The sequence below is a fragment of the Pseudophryne corroboree genome, unplaced genomic scaffold (genome assembly GCF_028390025.1).
Source record: "Pseudophryne corroboree isolate aPseCor3 unplaced genomic scaffold, aPseCor3.hap2 scaffold_1273, whole genome shotgun sequence".
NCBI lineage: Eukaryota > Metazoa > Chordata > Amphibia > Anura > Myobatrachidae > Pseudophryne > Pseudophryne corroboree.
In genome coordinates this window covers 1-17,927 of record NW_026967898.1, presented here as the reverse complement: position 1 = coordinate 17,927, position 17,927 = coordinate 1, and the positions used below count along the sequence as shown (strand labels likewise).

General features: G+C 47.6%; 16 non-coding genes and 1 pseudogene across 16 annotated transcripts; all 17 read right to left on the bottom strand.

Annotated features, from left to right (window-relative positions):
* Window positions 1-3,248: 3,248 nt before the first annotated feature.
* On the bottom strand, window positions 3,249-3,412 carry LOC134993325 (U1 spliceosomal RNA). The gene has a single exon (XR_010197181.1). It is a non-coding gene; the product is annotated as a U1 spliceosomal RNA (small nuclear RNA).
* Window positions 3,413-4,067: 655 nt separating this feature from the next.
* On the bottom strand, window positions 4,068-4,230 carry LOC134993267 (U1 spliceosomal RNA). Its single transcript, XR_010197131.1, has one exon. It is a non-coding gene; the product is annotated as a U1 spliceosomal RNA (small nuclear RNA).
* Window positions 4,231-4,382: 152 nt separating this feature from the next.
* LOC134993355 (U1 spliceosomal RNA) lies at window positions 4,383-4,546 on the bottom strand. Its single transcript, XR_010197209.1, has one exon. It is a non-coding gene; the product is annotated as a U1 spliceosomal RNA (small nuclear RNA).
* A 674-nt stretch (window positions 4,547-5,220) lies between these two features.
* LOC134993255 (U1 spliceosomal RNA) lies at window positions 5,221-5,383 on the bottom strand. The gene has a single exon (XR_010197120.1). It is a non-coding gene; the product is annotated as a U1 spliceosomal RNA (small nuclear RNA).
* A 152-nt stretch (window positions 5,384-5,535) lies between these two features.
* LOC134993333 (U1 spliceosomal RNA) lies at window positions 5,536-5,699 on the bottom strand. Its single transcript, XR_010197188.1, has one exon. It is a non-coding gene; the product is annotated as a U1 spliceosomal RNA (small nuclear RNA).
* A 659-nt stretch (window positions 5,700-6,358) lies between these two features.
* LOC134993242 (U1 spliceosomal RNA) lies at window positions 6,359-6,521 on the bottom strand. Its single transcript, XR_010197110.1, has one exon. It is a non-coding gene; the product is annotated as a U1 spliceosomal RNA (small nuclear RNA).
* A 152-nt stretch (window positions 6,522-6,673) lies between these two features.
* Window positions 6,674-6,837, bottom strand: LOC134993331 (U1 spliceosomal RNA). Its single transcript, XR_010197186.1, has one exon. It is a non-coding gene; the product is annotated as a U1 spliceosomal RNA (small nuclear RNA).
* Window positions 6,838-7,492: 655 nt separating this feature from the next.
* Window positions 7,493-7,655, bottom strand: LOC134993266 (U1 spliceosomal RNA). The gene has a single exon (XR_010197130.1). It is a non-coding gene; the product is annotated as a U1 spliceosomal RNA (small nuclear RNA).
* A 152-nt stretch (window positions 7,656-7,807) lies between these two features.
* On the bottom strand, window positions 7,808-7,971 carry LOC134993354 (U1 spliceosomal RNA). The gene has a single exon (XR_010197208.1). It is a non-coding gene; the product is annotated as a U1 spliceosomal RNA (small nuclear RNA).
* Window positions 7,972-8,645: 674 nt separating this feature from the next.
* LOC134993254 (U1 spliceosomal RNA) lies at window positions 8,646-8,808 on the bottom strand. The gene has a single exon (XR_010197119.1). It is a non-coding gene; the product is annotated as a U1 spliceosomal RNA (small nuclear RNA).
* A 152-nt stretch (window positions 8,809-8,960) lies between these two features.
* On the bottom strand, window positions 8,961-9,124 carry LOC134993340 (U1 spliceosomal RNA). The gene has a single exon (XR_010197195.1). It is a non-coding gene; the product is annotated as a U1 spliceosomal RNA (small nuclear RNA).
* A 671-nt stretch (window positions 9,125-9,795) lies between these two features.
* Window positions 9,796-9,958, bottom strand: LOC134993253 (U1 spliceosomal RNA). The gene has a single exon (XR_010197118.1). It is a non-coding gene; the product is annotated as a U1 spliceosomal RNA (small nuclear RNA).
* Window positions 9,959-10,110: 152 nt separating this feature from the next.
* On the bottom strand, window positions 10,111-10,274 carry LOC134993332 (U1 spliceosomal RNA). The gene has a single exon (XR_010197187.1). It is a non-coding gene; the product is annotated as a U1 spliceosomal RNA (small nuclear RNA).
* Window positions 10,275-10,933: 659 nt separating this feature from the next.
* Window positions 10,934-11,096, bottom strand: LOC134993244 (U1 spliceosomal RNA). Its single transcript, XR_010197112.1, has one exon. It is a non-coding gene; the product is annotated as a U1 spliceosomal RNA (small nuclear RNA).
* Window positions 11,097-11,248: 152 nt separating this feature from the next.
* Window positions 11,249-11,412, bottom strand: LOC134993328 (U1 spliceosomal RNA). Its single transcript, XR_010197184.1, has one exon. It is a non-coding gene; the product is annotated as a U1 spliceosomal RNA (small nuclear RNA).
* Window positions 11,413-12,110: 698 nt separating this feature from the next.
* On the bottom strand, window positions 12,111-12,246 carry LOC134993286 (U1 spliceosomal RNA; annotated as a pseudogene).
* Window positions 12,247-12,398: 152 nt separating this feature from the next.
* Window positions 12,399-12,562, bottom strand: LOC134993335 (U1 spliceosomal RNA). Its single transcript, XR_010197190.1, has one exon. It is a non-coding gene; the product is annotated as a U1 spliceosomal RNA (small nuclear RNA).
* Between the last annotated feature and the right edge of the window lie 5,365 nt (window positions 12,563-17,927).

The following is a 17,927-nucleotide window of genomic DNA, read 5'->3' as shown; positions in this document are numbered from 1 at the left end:
ATTACGGACATGTCGTCTACTGTCACTGCATATGATTCTCTCACCATTGAAAGAATGGTGGAGGATTATATGAGTGACCGCATCCAAGTAGGCACGTCAGACAGTCCGTACGTATACTGGCAGGAAAAAGAGGCAATTTGGAGGCCCTTGCACAAACTGGCTTTATTCTACCTAAGTTGCCCTCCCACAAGTGTGTACTCCGAAAGAGTGTTTAGTGCCGCCGCTCACCTTGTCAGCAATCGGCGTACGAGGTTACTTCCAGAAAATGTGGAGAAGATGATGTTCATTAAAATGAATTATAATCAATTGCTCCGTGGAGACATTGACCAGCAGCAATTGCCTCCACAAAGTATACAGGGAGCTGAGATGGTGGATTCCAGTGGGGACGAATTGATAATCTGTGAGGAGGGGGATGTACACGGTGATGAATCGGAGGAAGATGATGAGGTGGACATCTTGCCTCTATAGAGCCAGTTTGTGCAAGGAGAGATTTATTGCTTCTTTTTTGGTGGGGGTCCAAACCAACCCGTCATTTCAGTCACAGTCGTGTGGCAGACCCTGTCACTGAAATGATGGGTTGGTTAAAGTGTGCATGTCCTGTTTATACAACATAAGGGTGGGTGGGAGGGCCCAAGGCAATTCCACCTTGCACCTCTTTTTTCTTTTATTTTTCTTTGCGTCATGTGCTGTTTGGGGAGTGTTTTTTGGAAGGGCCATCCTGCGTGACACTGCAGTGCCACTCCTAGATGGGCCAGGTGTTTGTGTCGGCCACTTGGGTCGCTGAGCTTAGTCACACAGCTACCTCATTGCGCCTCTTTTTTTCTTTGCGTCATGTGCTGTTTGGGGAGTGTTTTTTGGAAGGGCCATCCTGCGTGACACTGCAGTGACACTCCTAGATGGGCCAGGTGTTTGTGTCGTCCACTTGGGTCGCTGAGCTTAGTCACACAGCTACCTCATTGCGCCACTTTTTTTCTTTGCGTCATGTGCTGTTTGGGGAGTGTTTTTTGGAAGGGCCATCCTGCGTGACACTGCAGTGCCACTCCTAGATGGGCCAGGTGTTTGTGTCGGCCACTTGGGTCGCTGAGCTTAGTCACACAGCTACCTCATTGCGCCTCTTTTTTTCTTTGCGTCATGTGCTGTTTGGGGAGTGTTTTTGGAAGGGCCATCCTGCGTGACACTGCAGTGCCACTCCTAGATGGGCCAGGTGTTTGTGTCGGCCACTTGGGTCGCTGAGCTTAGTCACACAGCTACCTCATTGCGCCTCTTTTTTTCTTTGCGTCATGTGCTGTTTGGGGAGTGTTTTTTGGAAGGGCCATCCTGCGTGACACTGCAGTGCCACTCCTAGATGGGCCAGGTGTTTGTGTCGGCCACTTGGGTCGCTGAGCTTAGTCACACAGCTACCTCATTGCGCCTCTTTTTTTCTTTGCGTCATGTGCTGTTTGGGGAGTGTTTTTTGGAAGGGCCATCATGCGTGACACTGCAGTGCCACTCCTAGATGGGCCAGGTGTTTGTGTCGGCCACTTGGGTCACTGAGCTTAGTCATCCAGCGACCTCGGTGCAAATTTTAGGACTAAAAATAATATTGTGAGGTGTGAGGTGTTAAGAATAGACTGAAAATTAGTGGAAATTATGGTTATTGAGGTTAATAATACTTTGGGATTAAAATGACTCCCAAATTCTATGATTTAAGCTGTTTTTTAGGGTTTTTTGAAAAAAACACCCGAATCCAAAACACACCCGAATCCGACAAAAAAAATTCGGTGAGGTTTAGCCAAAACGCGTTCGAACCCAAAACACGGCCGCGGAACCGAACCCAAAACCAAAACACAAAACCCGAAAAATTTCCGGTGCACATCTCTAGTGGCCATGCCATGTCACTGTGCAGGAGCCAGCACCACTCACACACTAGTCCCCGGTGCAGCCCCCAACCCCCGGGACACCCGGAGCAACAAAATGTAGATTCAGGCCACCAGGCCACGCCCCTACCTATGAAACCATGCCTCCTTTTTACCATTGCACTGCTTATCTGCGCGCACTGCATTACAATCTCCCTCGCCACCTCTCTGGGTGTCACCAGTGATAGTGACACCTCTGCCATGCTTGTAGCAGCTGGTCCTAAGATCTACACCTCAAGCCCTGAGTGTTTGCCCTTGTGACTTGTTGATCATCATAGCAAAGCAGATGCTTACAGAAAACTGCAGGGGCTTAGATTGAAAATAAAAAAAATTGATGGGTATAAGGTAGAGAGGAGCGGGTTCGGTTCTCCGAGAACCGAATTCCCCACGAACCCCACGAACTCCTCCTCCGAGGCAGGCTCGGTTGTTCCCGCCTGACTCGGAAAACCTGAACAAGGGAAAATGTCATCATCCCGCTGTCGGATTCTCGCGAGATTCGGATTCCATATAAAGAGCTGCGCGTTGCTGCCATTTTTACTCGTGCATTGAAGAGAGAGCGGAGAGGACGTGGCTATGTTCTCTCAGTGGAAATCTCAATATCAGTGCTCAGTATCAGTGGATACTTATTGCTGCTCAGTAATACTAGTAGTGTGTCTCTCCTGCTCAGTGTCAGTTCTCAGTAGTATCCTCATCAGTGCTCAGTATCACTGCTCATTGTCTTGTGCTGCATTGTTGTGCTCAGCATACTACAGTACATTACTAATAGTCCAGTGCTGCATCTTGCTGCTCAGTGTCAGTTCTAGTATCCTCATCAGTGCTCACTATCACTGCTCATTGCATTGTGGTGTTCTGTATACTACAGTAACATAGTAATATAGTAACATATAGTAACATAGTTTTTGAGGTTGAATAGAGGCAAATTGCCCATCGTGTTCAACCTGTTTTAAGTTGTGATGATTCTACATACTTGCTGAATAATGTTTTATGACTAGTTAGCTACTACAACTCATGTTACCCCCGGATTAACCATGTTGATATTTTAAGTATTATAACCTTGGATAGCTTTTTCATTCAGAAATGTATCCATTCCTTTTTTAAATCCAATTACAGAGTCCGCCATTACCACCTTCCCTGGCAGGGAATTCCACATCCTGATTGCCCTAACAGTGAAGATCATAGTATCTCACCTGGCAGGTAAGTAGGAGTTGGGCCAGAGCTGTGGAGGATTGCTGCTCGGGCACCCCCTGTCAAATGAAGGAGATCCAACTGAGGCAGCACAAGGGAACTCTCGAAAGAAGAACAAGGCTAGAGGAAGATCTGAGACAAATAAATCTGACTTTTACCAGAGCTGACCAGAGGAAAGCACAAACACAGTCCCCCACTACCACAAATAATGCAGTCGAGTTTCCCACATTTGGGGAAATCACAGGGGTCAGCATACCCAGAATGCAATGAATGAACCTCACCCTGGGAGAACAATCTTCATGACCATGGTATCGCCTATGCAAAATAAGTATGATTTGGGATAGGGCTGGGGAGGGCCGCTGCTCAGGCACATCTCTGTCAAGTAAAGGAGATTCAACTGAGGCAGCACAAGGGAACTCTCATCTGGGGACAACAACTGCAGGGAGAACACATATTTTCAGATGAACATGGGAGGGCAGAAGGCTGCCTAATACTGAAGCACCCCCAAACAACAAACCAAATGCAACAACTAGTACAAGCATTCCTGGGGGAAGTTCTGCAGAAGACGGATTTGCATACGGTGATGTCATCCAAGCAGTGGGCCAAAGTTGGCTGGATCCCTCATCTGCATATGAAAAGAGAAAAGGGGTATGCAGGGCATGGCGGCCTTTTGCGGCGCTTGGATGACCCTTAGTTTGCATTAAACACCCCCACCCTCCTTCGGTGTGGGGCTCATGTTGACAATGCCCCAGCCCCTGAAGCATTCAAGCTGATTTCTTACAGCAGCTTGGCACTGTAACAGCTCCAGAGCTGCTCTGTAAGGCAAGTAAAAGGGTGTGTAGTTTGCATTGTGCATTGGAAGGCACAAAGTAAGCAGACAGGAGGAGAAGTCAGGATAGTGCACAAGGGTATAAAAGGGAGGGGCTCAAGAAAAAAGAAGTGGAAACAGACAGCAAACTAGGCTGGAGAGAGACCTGAGACAAAGAGATCTGAATTATACGAGAGCCGACCAGGGGAAACACAAATTATGCAGTCAAGTTTCCCACATTTGGGGAAATCGCAGGGGCAGCACACCCAGAGTGCAATGGGTGAGCCTTGCCCTGGAAGATGCACCTTCATGATCATAGTATCTCACCTGGCAGGTAAGTAGGAGTTGGGCTTGAGCTGGGGAAGGTCGCTGCTCGGGCACCCCCCTGTCAAGTGAAGGAGATCCAACTGAGGCAGCACAAGGGAACTCTCGAAAGAAGAACAAGGCTAGAGGAAGATCTGAAACAAAGAAATCTGACTTTTACCAGAGCTGACCAGAGGAAAACACAAACACAGTCCCCCACTACCACAAATAATGCAGTCGAGTTACCCACATTTGGGGAAATCACAGGGGTCAGCATACCCAGAATGCAATGAATGAACCTCACCCTGGGAGAATAATCTTCATGACCATGGTATCTCATATGCAAAATAAGTATGATTTGGGATAGGGCTGGGGAGGGCCGCTGCTCAGGCACATCTCTGTCAAGTAAAGGAGATTCAACTGAGGCAGCACAAGGGAACTCTCATCTGGGGACAACAACTGCAGGGAGAACACATATTTTCAGATGAACATGGGAGGGCAGAAGGCTGCCTAATACTGAAGCACCCCCAAACAACAAACCAAATGCAACAACTAGTGCAAGCATTCCTGGGGGAAGGCCTGCCGCAGATGGATTTGCATATGGTGATGTCATCCAAGCAGTGGGTCAAAGTTGGCTTCAACCCTCGTCTGCATATGAAAAGAGAAAAGGGGCGTGCAGGGCATGGCGGCCTTTTGCGGTGCTTGGATGACCCTTAGTTTGCATGAAACACCCCCACCCTCCTTCGGTGTGGGTCTCATGTTGGCCATGCCCCAGCCCCTGAAGCATTCAAGCTGATTTCTTGCAGCAGCTTGGCACTGTAACAGCTCCAGAGCTGCTCTGTAAGGCAAGTAAAAGGGTGTGGGCCCTGCAGCACTACCTGTAGTTTGCATTGTGCATTGGAAGGCACAAAGTAAGCAGACAGGAGGAGAAGTCAGGATAGTGCACAAGGGTATAAAAGGGAGGGGCTCAAGAAAAAAGAAGTGGAAACAGACAGCAAACTAGGCTGTAGAGAGACCTGATACAAAGAGATCTGAATTATACGAGAGCCGACCAGGGGAAACACAAATTCTGCAGTCAAGTTTCCCACATTTGGGGAAATCGCAGGGGCAGCACACCCAGAGTGCAATGGGTGAGCCTTGCCCTGGGAGAAGCACCTTCATGATCATAGTATCTCACCTGGCAGGTAAGTAGGAGTTGGGCTAGAGCTGGGGAGGGTCGCTGCTCGGGCACCCCCCTGTCAAGTGAAGGAGATCCAACTGAGGCAGCACAAGGGAACTCTCGAAAGAAGAACAAGGCTAGAGGAAGATCTGAGACAAAGATATCTGACTTTTACCAGAGCTGACCAGAGGAAAACACAAACACAGTCCCCCACTACAACAAATAATGCAGTCGAGTTTCCCACATTTGGGGAAATCACAGGGGTCAGCATACCCAGAATGCAATGAATGAACCTCACCCTGGGAGAACAATCTTCATGACCATGGTATCTCCTATGCAAAATAAGTATGATTTGGGATAGGGCTGGGGAGGGCCGCTGCTCAGGCACATCTCTGTCAAGTAAAGGAGATTCAACTGAGGCAGCACAAGGGAACTCTCATCTGGGGACAACAACTGCAGGGAGAACACATATTTTCAGATGAACATGGGAGGGCAGAAGGCTGCCTAATACTGAAGCACCCCCAAACAACAAACCAAATGCAACAACTAGTGCAAGCATTCCTGGGGGAAGGCCTGCAGCAGATGGATTTGCATATGGTGATGTCATCCAAGCAGTGGGTCAAAGTTGGCTTCAACCCTCGTCTGCATATGAAAAGAGAAAAGGGGCGTGCAGGGCATGGCGGCCTTTTGCGGCGCTTGGATGACCCCTAGTTCGCATTAAACACCTCCACCCTCCTTCGGTGTGGGGCTCATGTTGGCTATGCCACAGCCCCTGAAGCATACAAGCTGATTTCTTGCAGCAGCTGGGCACTGTAACAGCTCCAGAGCTGCTCTGTACGGCAAGTAAAAGGGTGTGGGCCCTGCAGCACTACCTGTAGTTTGGAAGGCACAAAGTAAGCAGACGGGAGAAGTCAGGATAGTGCGCAAGGGCATAGAAGGGAGCAGCTCAAGAAAAGAGAAGTGGAAACAGACAGCAAACTAGGCTGGAGAGAGACCTGAGACAAAGAGATCTGAATTATACGAGAGCCGACCAGGGGAAACACAAATTATGCAGTCAAGTTTCCCACATTTGGGGAAATCGCAGGAGCAGCACACCCAGAGTGCAATGGGTGAGCCTTGCCCTGGGAGAAGCACCTTCATGATCATAGTATCTCACCTGGCAGGTAAGTAGGATTTGGGCTAGAGCTGGGGAGGGTCGCTGCTCGGGTACCCCCCTGTCAAGTGAAGGAGATCCAACTGAGGCAGCACAAGGGAACTCTCGAAAGAAGAACAAGGCTAGAGGAAGATCTGAGACAAAGAAATCTGACTTTTACCAGAGCTGACCAGAGGAAAGCACAAACACAGTCCCCCACTACCACAAATAATGCAGTCGAGTTTCCCACATTTGGGGAAATCACAGGGGTCAGCATACCCAGAATGCAATGAATGAACCTCACCCTGGGAAAACAATCTTCATGACCATGGTATCGCCTATGCAAAATAAGTATGATTTGGGATAGGGCTGGGGAGGGCCGCTGCTCAGGCACATCTCTGTCAAGTAAAGGAGATTCAACTGAGGCAGCACAAGGGAACTCTCATCTGGGGACAACAACTGCAGGGAGAACACATATTTTCAGATGAACATGGGAGGGCAGAAGGCTGCCTAATACTGAAGCACCCCCAAACAACAAACCAAATGCAACAACTAGTACAAGCATTCCTGGGGGAAGTTCTGCAGAAGACGGATTTGCATACGGTGATGTCATCCAAGCAGTGGGCCAAAGTTGGCTGGATCCCTCATCTGCATATGAAAAGAGAAAAGGGGTATGCAGGGCATGGCGGCCTTTTGCGGCGCTTGGATGACCCTTAGTTCGCATTAAACACCCCCACCCTCCTTCGGTGTGGGGCTCATGTTGACAATGCCCCAGCCCCTGAAGCATTCAAGCTGATTTCTTACAGCAGCTTGGCACTGTAACAGCTCCAGAGCTGCTCTGTAAGGCAAGTAAAAGGGTGTGTAGTTTGCATTGTGCATTGGAAGGCACAAAGTAAGCAGACAGGAGGAGAAGTCAGGATAGTGCACAAGGGTATAAAAGGGAGGGGCTCAAGAAAAAAGAAGTGGAAACAGACAGCAAACTAGGCTGGAGAGAGACCTGAGACAAAGAGATCTGAATTATACGAGAGCCGACCAGGGGAAACACAAATTATGCAGTCAAGTTTCCCACATTTGGGGAAATCGCAGGGGCAGCACACCCAGAGTGCAATGGGTGAGCCTTGCCCTGGAAGATGCACCTTCATGATCATAGTATCTCACCTGGCAGGTAAGTAGGAGTTGGGCTTGAGCTGGGGAAGGTCGCTGCTCGGGCACCCCCCTGTCAAGTGAAGGAGATCCAACTGAGGCAGCACAAGGGAACTCTCGAAAGAAGAACAAGGCTAGAGGAAGATCTGAAACAAAGAAATCTGACTTTTACCAGAGCTGACCAGAGGAAAACACAAACACAGTCCCCCACTACCACAAATAATGCAGTCGAGTTACCCACATTTGGGGAAATCACAGGGGTCAGCATACCCAGAATGCAATGAATGAACCTCACCCTGGGAGAATAATCTTCATGACCATGGTATCTCATATGCAAAATAAGTATGATTTGGGATAGGGCTGGGGAGGGCCGCTGCTCAGGCACATCTCTGTCAAGTAAAGGAGATTCAACTGAGGCAGCACAAGGGAACTCTCATCTGGGGACAACAACTGCAGGGAGAACACATATTTTCAGATGAACATGGGAGGGCAGAAGGCTGCCTAATACTGAAGCACCCCCAAACAACAAACCAAATGCAACAACTAGTGCAAGCATTCCTGGGGGAAGGCCTGCCGCAGATGGATTTGCATATGGTGATGTCATCCAAGCAGTGGGTCAAAGTTGGCTTCAACCCTCGTCTGCATATGAAAAGAGAAAAGGGGCGTGCAGGGCATGGCGGCCTTTTGCGGTGCTTGGATGACCCTTAGTTTGCATGAAACACCCCCACCCTCCTTCGGTGTGGGTCTCATGTTGGCCATGCCCCAGCCCCTGAAGCATTCAAGCTGATTTCTTGCAGCAGCTTGGCACTGTAACAGCTCCAGAGCTGCTCTGTAAGGCAAGTAAAAGGGTGTGGGCCCTGCAGCACTACCTGTAGTTTGCATTGTGCATTGGAAGGCACAAAGTAAGCAGACAGGAGGAGAAGTCAGGATAGTGCACAAGGGTATAAAAGGGAGGGGCTCAAGAAAAAAGAAGTGGAAACAGACAGCAAACTAGGCTGTAGAGAGACCTGAGACAAAGAGATCTGAATTATACGAGAGCCGACCAGGGGAAACACAAATTCTGCAGTCAAGTTTCCCACATTTGGGGAAATCGCAGGGGCAGCACACCCAGAGTGCAATGGGTGAGCCTTGCCCTGGGAGAAGCACCTTCATGATCATAGTATCTCACCTGGCAGGTAAGTAGGAGTTGGGCTAGAGCTGGGGAGGGTCGCTGCTCGGGCACCCCCCTGTCAAGTGAAGGAGATCCAACTGAGGCAGCACAAGGGAACTCTCGAAAGAAGAACAAGGCTAGAGGAAGATCTGAGACAAAGAAATCTGACTTTTACCAGAGCTGACCAGAGGAAAACACAAACACAGTCCCCCACTACAACAAATAATGCAGTCGAGTTTCCCACATTTGGGGAAATCACAGGGGTCAGCATACCCAGAATGCAATGAATGAACCTCACCCTGGGAAAACAATCTTCATGACCATGGTATCGCCTATGCAAAATAAGTATGATTTGGGATAGGGCTGGGGAGGGCCGCTGCTCAGGCACATCTCTGTCAAGTAAAGGAGATTCAACTGAGGCAGCACAAGGGAACTCTCATCTGGGGACAACAACTGCAGGGAGAACACATATTTTCAGATGAACATGGGAGGGCAGAAGGCTGCCTAATACTGAAGCACCCCCAAACAACAAACCAAATGCAACAACTAGTGCAAGCATTCCTGGGGGAAGGCCTGCAGCAGATGGATTTGCATATGGTGATGTCATCCAAGCAGTGGGTCAAAGTTGGCTTCAACCCTCGTCTGCATATGAAAAGAGAAAAGGGGCGTGCAGGGCATGGCGGCCTTTTGCGGCGCTTGGATGACCCCTAGTTCGCATTAAACACCTCCACCCTCCTTCGGTGTGGGGCTCATGTTGGCTATGCCTCAGCCCCTGAAGCATTCAAGCTGATTTCTTGCAGTAGCTGGGCTCTGTAACAGCTCCAGAGCTGCTCTGTACGGCAAGTAAAAGGGTGTGGGCCCTGCAGCACTACCTGTAGTTTGCATTGTGCATTGGAAGGCACAAAGTAAGCAGACGGGAGAAGTAAGGATAGTGCGCAAGGGCATAGAAGGGAGCGGCTCAAGAAAAGAGAAGTGGAAACAGACAGCAAACTAGGCTGGAGAGAGACCTGAGACAAAGAGATCTGAATTACATGAGAGCCGACCAGGGAACACTCAAATTATGCAGTCAAGTTTCCCACATTTGGGGAAATCGCAGGGGCAGCACACCCAGAGTGCAATGGGTGAGCCTTGCCCTGGGAGAAGCACCTTCATGATCATAGTATCTCACCTGGCAGGTAAGTAGGAGTTGGGCTAGAGCTGGGGAGGGTCGCTGCTCGGGCACCCCCCTGTCAAGTGAAGGAGATCCAACTGAGGCAGCACAAGGGAACTCTCGAAAGAAGAACAAGGCTAGAGGAAGATCTGAGACAAAGAAATCTGACTTTTACCAGAGCTGACCAGAGGAAAACACAAACACAGTCCCCCACTACAACAAATAATGCAGTCGAGTTTCCCACATTTGGGGAAATCACAGGGGTCAGCATACCCAGAATGCAATGAATGAACCTCACCCTGGGAGAACAATCTTCATGACCATGGTATCTCCTATGCAAAATAAGTATGATTTGGGATAGGGCTGGGGAGGGCCGCTGCTCAGGCACATCTCTGTCAAGTAAAGGAGATTCAACTGAGGCAGCACAAGGGAACTCTCATCTGGGGACAACAACTGCAGGGAGAACACATATTTTCAGATGAACATGGGAGGGCAGAAGGCTGCCTAATACTGAAGCACCCCCAAACAACAAACCAAATGCAACAACTAGTGCAAGCATTCCTGGGGGAAGGCCTGCAGCAGATGGATTTGCATATGGTGATGTCATCCAAGCAGTGGGTCAAAGTTGGCTTCAACCCTCGTCTGCATATGAAAAGAGAAAAGGGGCGTGCAGGGCATGGCGGCCTTTTGCGGCGCTTGGATGACCCCTAGTTCGCATTAAACACCTCCACCCTCCTTCGGTGTGGGGCTCATGTTGGCTATGCCACAGCCCCTGAAGCATACAAGCTGATTTCTTACAGCAGCTGGGCACTGTAACAGCTCCAGAGCTGCTCTGTACGGCAAGTAAAAGGGTGTGGGCCCTGCAGCACTACCTGTAGTTTGGAAGGCACAAAGTAAGCAAACGGGAGAAGTCAGGATAGTGCGCAAGGGCATAGAAGGGAGCAGCTCAAGAAAAGAGAAGTGGAAACAGACAGCAAACTAGGCTGGAGAGAGACCTGAGACAAAGAGATCTGAATTATACGAGAGCCGACCAGGGGAAACACAAATTATGCAGTCAAGTTTCCCACATTTGGGGAAATCGCAGGAGCAGCACACCCAGAGTGCAATGGGTGAGCTTTGCCCTGGGAGAAGCACCTTCATGATCATAGTATCTCACCTGGCAGGTAAGTAGGATTTGGGCTAGAGCTGGGGAGGGTCGCTGCTCGGGTACCCCCCTGTCAAGTGAAGGAGATCCAACTGAGGCAGCACAAGGGAACTCTCGAAAGAAGAACAAGGCTAGAGGAAGATCTGAGACAAAGAAATCTGACTTTTACCAGAGCTGACCAGAGGAAAGCACAAACACAGTCCCCCACTACCACAAATAATGCAGTCGAGTTTCCCACATTTGGGGAAATCACAGGGGTCAGCATACCCAGAATGCAATGAATGAACCTCACCCTGGGAAAACAATCTTCATGACCATGGTATCGCCTATGCAAAATAAGTATGATTTGGGATAGGGCTGGGGAGGGCCGCTGCTCAGGCACATCTCTGTCAAGTAAAGGAGATTCAACTGAGGCAGCACAAGGGAACTCTCATCTGGGGACAACAACTGCAGGGAGAACACATATTTTCAGATGAACATGGGAGGGCAGAAGGCTGCCTAATACTGAAGCACCCCCAAACAACAAACCAAATGCAACAACTAGTGCAAGCATTCCTGGGGGAAGGCCTGCAGCAGATGGATTTGCATATGGTGATGTCATCCAAGCAGTGGGTCAAAGTTGGCTTCAACCCTCGTCTGCATGTGAAAAGAGAAAAGGGGCGTGCAGGGCATGGCGGCCATTTGCGGCGCTTGGATGACCCCTAGTTCGCATTAAACACCTCCACCCTCCTTCGGTGTGGGGCTCATGTTGGCTATGCCTCAGCCCCTGAAGCATTCAAGCTGATTTCTTGCAGTAGCTGGGCTCTGTAACAGCTCCAGAGCTGCTCTGTACGGCAAGTAAAAGGGTGTGGGCCCTGCAGCACTACCTGTAGTTTGCATTGTGCATTGGAAGGCACAAAGTAAGCAGACGGGAGAAGTAAGGATAGTGCGCAAGGGCATAGAAGGGAGCGGCTCAAGAAAAGAGAAGTGGAAACAGACAGCAAACTAGGCTGGAGAGAGACCTGAGACAAAGAGATCTGAATTAAATGAGAGCCGACCAGGGAACACTCAAATTATGCAGTCAAGTTTCCCACATTTGGGGAAATCGCAGGGGCAGCACACCCAGAGTGCAATGGGTGAGCCTTGCCCTGGGAGAAGCAACTTCATGATCATAGTATCTCACCTGGCTGGTAAGTAGGAGTTGGGCTAGAGCTTGGGAGGGTCGCTGCTCGGGCACCCCCCTGTCAAGTGAAGGAGATCCAACTGAGGCAGCACAAGGGAACTCTCGAAAGAAGAACAAGGCTAGAGGAAGATCTGAGACAAAGAAATATGACTTTTACCAGAGCTGACCAGAGGAAAGCACAAACACAGTCCCCCACTACCACAAATAATGCAGTCGAGTTTCCCACATTTGGGGAAATTACAGGGGTCAGCATACCCAGAATGCAATGAATGAACCTAACCCTGGGAGAACAATCTTCATGACCATGGTATCTCCTATGCAAAATAAGTATGATTTGGGATAGGGCTGGGGAGGGCCGTTGCTCAGGCACATCTCTGTCAAGTAAGTTGCATTTGATTTGTTGTTTGGGGGTGCTTCAGTATTAGGCAGCCTTCTGCCCTACCATGTTCATCTGAAAATATGTGTTCTCCCTGCAGTTGTTGTCCCCAGATGAGAGTTCCCTTGTGCTGCCTCAGTTGAATCTCCTTTTGGAGAAGACCTCAATAAGATTGTAGCTGATCTGGCTACTGCTAAAACAGCTTGCCTACCTAGTATGACTCCTACCACGCAGAAGGCTAAAAGTACTTTTCTTGGCCCTTTCATCTTCCAGGTAAAGCGTACCCAAGGTCAGGCATACCCAAAGCAAGCTCATGTTTCCAGACCTGCCAAGCCCAGACTGAAGCAATCCTGGGCTGCCCATCAGCCTGCTTCCAAAACGGACAAGCCTGCCGCATGACGGTGCAGGCCTCCCTCTGGGGGATCCCAGGGTGGGGGGCCCGACTTCTAGGTTTGGCAAAGAAAGGTATAATTCTAAGCTAGAGAATTCTGTTTGGAGCTCACCTTGCACTTTGTGAAGAAATAATCAGCATTGTGGCTGAGCAGATACATGTAGTGTGTGGCTGCAAACTGCATGGATCTGCTGCGTTGTAATGCTGATTCTTTTTTTTTTGCAAAGTACCAATAGCTTCATATAATGTTCACAATTTTTATGCAGGATCAAATAGCTCAATAGGTAGGGTGTTTGATTAGAATTCAACAGGTTATAGGTTTGAATCCTGGGTATGGTAGTTTGAGATGTGTTATTTAATAAAGTATGTTGTTCTGACTGCTGGCATCCTATCACCTGGGATATCATACTAAATAAATGGAGGTGATCAAATTTTTTTTTTTAACTAGGGACAATTTCCAGATACTTCTCTTTATAACTGAGATTGCCCCCTGGAACTTCACATCAGTTGACAACTATGCATGAGTGGGCAGTGCTTGCCCTGGATCTGCCCACCCATTTATGTGCCGTCATAAAATAAAGCATGACTGACAGTTATCCTGGGCGTACACTACACAATTATCTGTCAGGCTATCTATCCAGTCTGGATGGATGGAATGAAAATCTGGTAATGTATTGGAGCAAATGTCAATTAGCCATTTGCTCCCAAACACTAGAAAAGTGGTCAAAAATGGTCATTACACAAATTGGTTAAACCCAAAATTTAACCAATTTGTTTAGGGGACCATTTTTGTCCATTTTTTAGTGTTTGAGAGTAAATCGTTGATGGTCATTTGCTCACATAGATAACCGGATTTCTATTCCAACCAGCCAGTGTTGGAGAGATGGTCTGCCAGATTACATAATGCATACCAGAGCCATAACTAGACTTTTTGGTTCCCTGTGACAGAGAATTATATGCCCCCCCCCCCCTCCCTCCCTCCCTCCCTCCCCATTTTTTCAATATGGACAAAAGGTGCATGCCTTGTGGGGAAGGGGCATAACAAGATTGGTCTCAGAGAAAGCACATGAGATATGAAGATATATCTAGTATACTTGACACTCAATGGTTTGTGGTATTGCCGGGGTGCCCTCCTTAAATGCATATACAGTCACACATGGCATGTTTGTGTAAATGGCATATCAGCAGTCAGCACTAACTGGTGACATGCCATTTGTACAAGTAAGCCATGTGTGACTAATATATACAAACATACACCTCAAACTATCATACCCAGGATTCAAACCTATAACCTGTTGAATTCTAATCAAACACCCTGCCCATTGAGCTACTTGATCCTGCATTTATTCTAACCTCCAAAAACAGATTCAGTTGCATTTTCCAGCGTGTATTGTTTGCGCCTTTGCAAATGTCTTACATCGACAAACTTATTTAGTACTATTTTGCAAATAGGGTTACATTGTCGCAACATTGTGTTCCCTAATTGCTTGAATTTTTAAATGCAAAAATTGATAAAGACACCTGATAATTGCTCTGTGGAGTCTTATTTTGTGTCTACTTCTTATCTACATTTAATTCCCTACCTCTAATCAAGGCATTTTTAAATGCTGGGCGCTGCCAGGACGTGAGGCCTACCTAGTCTTTAGATCTGAATTTGAATGTACTTGTGAACTAACTTAATTTCCTACTTCTAAATTCATTCCTAAATTCACTACTTACATTAATCCTGTAGTTGGGCATTTTGAGCCTTCAATTGTGGGCATTGTTTTGTGTCCAGACCAGCAGCTGGTGGTGTGCATTTGCTGGAAAGGCATCGAAGACTTCCGATATGCTGCTTCTCCTGATGTGTGTCTGCCTCAAGTGGCTGTCAGCAAATGCATGCTAGACACCCCATTCCAAGCTGATTGTGACATCACGGAACATGCATCATAGAACAGGCATGCTAGAACATGGGTCTTCAACCTGCGACCCTCCAGCTGCTGTGGAACTACATATCCCAGCATGCCCTGCCTCAGTTTTAGCATACCTTAATAGCAAAACTGTGGCAGGGCATGCTGGGATGTGTAGTTTCACAGCAGCTGGAGGGCCACAGGATGAAGACCCATGTGCTAGAACCAAACCGCAGGTACATTGAATGCTAGCAAGCTGAATGTTTAAATCCTTTTTGTTCCGCAGCATTCCAATGCGGAAGATTCCATGGAACCAGAGATTATTCCATTGAGAAGGACATGCTGCCTGGATGACTGCACTGTGCAAATTAAATCACGGAGCTAGTTGGCTTGTGGGTGGCTCTGGTGACTGGGTGGTTGGGTGGGCGGTATGTCGGAGGTGGAGCACATGCAAATGAATGTGTATCATCCAGCTAGTGAGAGAGAAAACTAATGCAGGAGTGTGCCTGCTTGTCAGTGAGTTATGCACCTTGCCAGACGTCAAATCTACATGGAGCAACTGGAGGGGACAAGAGCAGGTTTGGAAAATATAGACAGAAGAGCATATATGCTGGCGCATTCTCCATGATTGTGTCAGCTTATGTTTTGGTGCACTGCACTTTCCTCCACTAAGTTTTAGCCATTTTGTTTAAACGCAAGTGTAGTTGCTTCTCGCTCTTTTGGCTGTGATATTGTATCGTGGTTGAAGAGTCTGCTGGAGGGATTGTTTTCTTCATTGGCGAGAGACTGAAGATATTCCAGGATGGAAGGCTTGGGAACACTATCTGTTTTTCAGTTGTGGAAGAGTTGAAAGACCGGATTGGACTACATTCTATAGTAAAGGGTATTTTTGTATTTATTAATCCTCCCTTTATATGTGTCTGTCTTTCAATAAAGCTTTGGGCTTGTGATTCCGTCACCCTCTTACACTCCACACCCATAGCCTTATTAACTATTGTATTGTTTAAATGTATAGTGCAGTTCATGATTTATAGTGTAGGCTGGCCTGTGCTGTAGTTCTTGAACTGTACTATACCGACAGCATTTGTATTGTGTTTTGGCTGTGCTGCAACACAGTACTTATGTGTGTAATGTTTATGTATGTTTTTTTTGCTTCTTTATGTCAATAAAGACTGCTTTTTCAATCCAATATCTGAAAACAATCAATGTTTATCTTTGATGGCAATAGAAGTGGTATGATATTTGCTGCTTTTGAAAGGCAATATCTGATATGTCCCCTATCTGGGAACCATATATTAAATGGCTTTTCAGAAAAGGGAGATGGGAGAAGAGCTTTCAGTACTTGTAGGACCGATGCACATTTCCTATTCTAGCCTCCAAAAACAGATTCAGTTGCATTTTCCAGCGTGTTTTGGATGCGCCTTTGCAAATGTCTTACATCGACAAACTTATTTAGTACTATTTTGCAAATAGGGTTACATTGTTGCAACATTGTGTTCCCTAATTGCTTGATTTTTTAAATGCAACAATTGATAAAAACACCTGATAACTGCTCTGCGGAGTCTTATTTTGTGTCTACTTCTTATCTACATTTAATTCCGTACCTCTAATCAAGGCATTTTTAAATGCTGGCGGCTGCCAGGACGTGAGGCCTACCTAGACTTTAGATCTGAATTTGAATGTACTTGTGAACTAACTTAATTTCCTACTTCTAAATTCATTCCTAAATTCACTACTTACATGAATCCTGTAGTTGGGCATTTTGGGACTTCGATTGTGGGCATTGTTTTGTGTCCAGACCAGCAGCAGGTGGTGTGCATTTGCTGGAAAGGCATCGAAGACCTCCGATATGCTGCATCTCCTGATGTGTGTCTCCCTCAAGTGGCTGTCAGCAAATGCCTGCTAGACACCCCATTCCAAGCTGATTGTGACATCACGGAACATGCATCATAGAACAGGCATGCTAAAACATGGGTCTTCAACCTGCGACCCTCCAGCTGCTGTGGAACTACACATCCCAGCATGCCCTGCCTCAGTTTTAGCATACCTTAATAGCAAAACTGTGGCTGGGCATGCTGGGATGTGTAGTTTCACAGCAGCTGGAGGGCCACAGGATGAAGACCCATGTGCTAGAGCCAAGCCACAGGTACATTGAATGCTAGCAAGCTGAATATTTAAATCCTTTTTGTTCCGCAGCATTCCAATGCGGAAGATTCCATGGAACCAGAGATCCTTCCATTGAGAAGGACATGCTGCCTGGATGACTACACTGTGCAAATTAAATCACGGAGCCAGTTGGTTTGTGGGTGGCTCTGGTGACTGGGTGGTTGGGTGGGTGGTGTGTCGGAGGTGGAGCACATGCAAATGATTGTGTATCATCCAGCTAGTGAGAGAGAAAACTCATGCAGGAGTGTGCCTGCTTGTCAGTGGGTTATGCACCTTGCCAGACGTTAAATCTACATAGAGCAGCTGGAGGGGACAAGAGCAGGTTTGCAAAATATAGATAGAAGAGCATATATGCTGGCGCATTCTCCATGATTGTGTCAGCTTATGTTTTGGTGCACTGCACTTTCCTCCACTAAGTTTTAGCCATTTTTGTTAAGCTCAAGTGTAGTTGCTTCTCGGCCTTTTGGCTGTGATCTTGTATTGTGGTTGAAGGGTCTGCTGGAGGGAGGGATTGCTTTCTTCATTGGCGAAAGACCAAAGATATTCCAGGATGGAAGGCTTGGGAACACTATCCGTTTTTCAATTGTGGAAGAGTTGAAAGACCGGATTGGACTACATTCTATAGTAAAGGATGTCTTTCTATTTATTAATCCTCCCCTTATATGTGTCAGTCTTTCAATAAAGCTTCGGGCTTGTGATTCCCTCACCCTCTTACACTCCACACCCATAGCCTTATTAACTGTTGTATTATTGTACAGTTTAAATGTATAGTGCAGTTCATGATTTATAGTGTAGGCTGGCCTGTGCTGTAGTTCTTGAACTGTACTATACCGTCAGCATTTGTATTGTGTTTTGGCTGTGCCGCAACGCGGTA